Below are 3,433 nucleotides of genomic sequence, written 5' to 3'. Positions count from 1 at the left end.
ATAATAATAATAATAATAATAATAATAATAATAATAATAATAATAATGATAAATTCAAAGTAATTCAAGCCTAAGTTGTTGTTTTGTAGTTTTTTATATTTTTTAAATAAGGAGCAGATATTATAAGAACTTTCTTCTGCACTCTTTTCATTCAATGTTTTTTTTTTCTTTTTGATGAATTTGTTTTGTTTGTTTCATTTAAATGAATGAATGAATAAATAAATCAAAAATAAATGTAATGACTCATAATAACGTTAACGCGAGTAAAGTTTGGCTCCACCGTGAACTCGTTTAGAACAGAGTTAGTGTTAAACTGCTTTAACTTCATGTAGTCGTGGTTGTTTGAGAACAGAAACATCTCGAGGTGCTTCCTCGGAGCAGAACCTCTGAACATCTGAAGTTTGGACTCTAAACGCAGCAGATGAGCCTGCAGGACATCATTCATGTTGGGTTTACGTCATGTCTAATAACTTTCTGCACAAACATCCTGAAGTATGCACGGACTGCAGCGTAGTGCACGTTTTTATTTAGTAAAACAGCTTCAGCAGCTGAACGTTGACCTCAGTTGACAAAACCCCGTGGTTTAGTAAAAATAATTTGTTAAAAGTGTTTATTTCCTGAACCTCTGGTGATCTGAAGTGACATATTTTAGTTCCTTGTTCCCTCTGAGGCACCGTGGGTCTGATTTGAACACGACACCCGCTCTGAGGCCGAAAACAGCCAGTGGAAATTCCCTCGGCTGCATCCTGCAGCACATCAGCTGAAGGAGGATTTCCACCCACACGCTGCATGCAGCAAGGCATCCTGGGAAATGTGCAAATTAGAATGCGAGAGGATCCACTGCTGCTTTAACTACAGGCCTTCTGTGCGTGCGTGCGTGCGTGCATGTGTGCAGATTTCTTACAGCCTAAAGTTTCACTCAGACCTTTAGGGTCATGATGGGGCAGAAGAAGGAGTCTCAGGTTCTGGTTCAGGTCTTGGATGGACTCAAGAACTGAAACTGAGAGAACAGAAAGACAGATGTGGAGAACCCTGGATCAGGACCACGTTAAAGGACTACAGGAATCTGGACCATTAGAAGGGATCTGAGCCCAGAATGTCCAGAAGTCCACAGTTCCGGCAGACAGGAAGCGGTGAATGAAAAACTGTCAGTAAAAGTCAGAACCAGGAGGGGAACACGGCGAACCGAGGAGGATCTGATGAGAATCACAGAGGAGGTGATGGATGAGGGAGGACAGGTGGGAACAGACGAACCACAGCCACAAAGATCATTTGGTCAAATTCTTCTTTAAATGAACTTCTGACGCACCATCTCTCTTCAGCTGGAAACCGTTTTTAATCTTACAAGGAAGAAGGAAGTCAGCCGCCCAAGAGAAAACGATTTGTTCAGACCGGCCGGGTGGAACCAATCAACTAAACAAACAAACAAACAAACAAACAAACAAACAAAAGGCCCAGCTGAGCTTATTCAAAAGTTGTTTCCAGGCTGAAACTCAGACGATGCACAAATCAGAAGCCAACACTTTCTCCTAAACATCTGTTGAAGGAGATCAAATTTATTTTTTCCACTTCAGGAGGAACGTTTACGTCTTCAGACATAAATTCAAGTCAAACAGCAAAATGTGGACGTATTAAAATTAAACAGTTACAGACTTTAGACCACAAGGACTCAGAACATGAGGTTCCTTGATGCTGACTTCCTGTCAGAGGTTTAAATAAATCTGATCAACAATAAGTTTCATTTTTATTACAGACACAAACAAACGATGAAGCGATTGATTGATTGATTGATTGATTGATTGATTGATTGATTGATTGATTAATTGATTGATTTTTGCTCCTGTTGGCAACAAGTTGCTTCATGAAGATGCGTTAATGTTCAAGTTGTATTTTTCTTTCACTTCTTTCACATCCTGCAGAAATACTGAGCCAAGTCCTCTGGATCCTGGTCCAGACAAGTCCTGGTCCACAATGTCGCGTTTCTTTTAGCAGCAAACGTTATTGTTTGATGTGGCGGCGCCCCCTGCTGGTGGCTCTGAAGAACAACAGCTGAAAAATGTTTATGGATTAAAAAACAAAAAGTTTGTAACTCTATCAAGCATCGCTCACTTAAAGAAACGGGTCCAGATGACACGATTTAACCTTTTTTGTTATTTGTGGTTAATTTAACTAAAATTCTGTTTATTTTAGTTTTTGATTAAAGTTTGATTTGGTCAAAAATAATATTTAGAAAAGTTTAGTTTGATGGAAGTTCTGCAATTCTTCACCTGAGCCCAAATCAGGATTATTCTGAGGTCAGACGTAGCTCGTCTTATTAGGACTAGTTAAGGGTGAGAGTAGCAAAAGGCTGGCTAAAAGACAAAAGTGCCAAAAGCTAAAAGGTGGGCTAAAAGCCAAAAATAGCTTAAAGCAACAGAATGGTAGCTATGAAAGGCTGAATAAAATCTAAAGTAGCAAAAGGCTGATTAAAAGCCCAAAGTATCAGAACAGCAGCTAAACCTAAAGTAGCAAAAGATAAGCTAAAAGCTGACAGCAGTAGAGAGAGAGGACAAATGACGCACATTCTGAGATGTCTTTAAAGGCATCGTCTCCTAGCAACAACTTCACCTTAGATACCTCCTTCTGTTCCTGTAGTTAAAAAATAACAGTTAAAATTTGTGCAGGAAAATAACAAACACTAATATTAATAAGAGAAACAGCCGCCAGTTATGATGGACGAGGACAAAGAGAGGTGTTTGTTTCTGACTCAGGTTCGATTTCTGGATGAGCAGCTGGAGAGGTGAGAGTCTGAAATGATCTGCTTTTGTTTTAGCTGCTCAGCTCTGAGGATGAAACCAAAGTTAGCATTAGCTCCCGGTGTTGGTGTATGGTGACGCTGCCTTGAACAGGGCAAAATGATTTGAATGACTCTCAGCTGCTACCACATCCAACTTTAGCTCGGATATCTGTAAAAGTAACTTTACCTTTGAGTTGTAACTGAAGTCATTAGATGTCATTTAGCTGTGGCGGCCATATTGACTGGGTTTGACTCCTGTGATCAATGGTTGTTTTTTACAGATGTGTAAGGTTAGTGCTAGCTGTTTTTTTATTTCTGCATGTTGGGATCTGTTCCAGATCTCAGCTTCGATGTGATGAACTGAAGCAGCAGAACAAAGACACGGTCACCAAGCTCGAAGATCTGCGGGACGACATGCGAGACATCCTGGAATACCTGCAGTATGCTTTAGGAGAAGTGGAGAGAGAAAAGGAGGAGCTGACTGAGCGTTTGGAGCAGCAGCTGCAGGCTGACGGGCAGGAGAAGAAAGATCTGCAGCAGCAGCTGAACGAGGAGGAACAGGAGCTGCAAGAGCAGGTGGATCGACTCCGCTCAGAGGTCACACTGCAGGGTGAGGAGGTGGATAGATGCAGGTCAGAGGTCACACTGCAGGGTGAG

This window comes from Nematolebias whitei, chromosome 8 (assembly GCF_014905685.2).
Source record: "Nematolebias whitei isolate Nwh7 chromosome 8, NemWhi1, whole genome shotgun sequence".
NCBI classification, from domain to species: Eukaryota; Metazoa; Chordata; class Actinopteri; order Cyprinodontiformes; family Rivulidae; genus Nematolebias; species Nematolebias whitei.
This window is presented reverse-complemented; position numbering follows the sequence as displayed.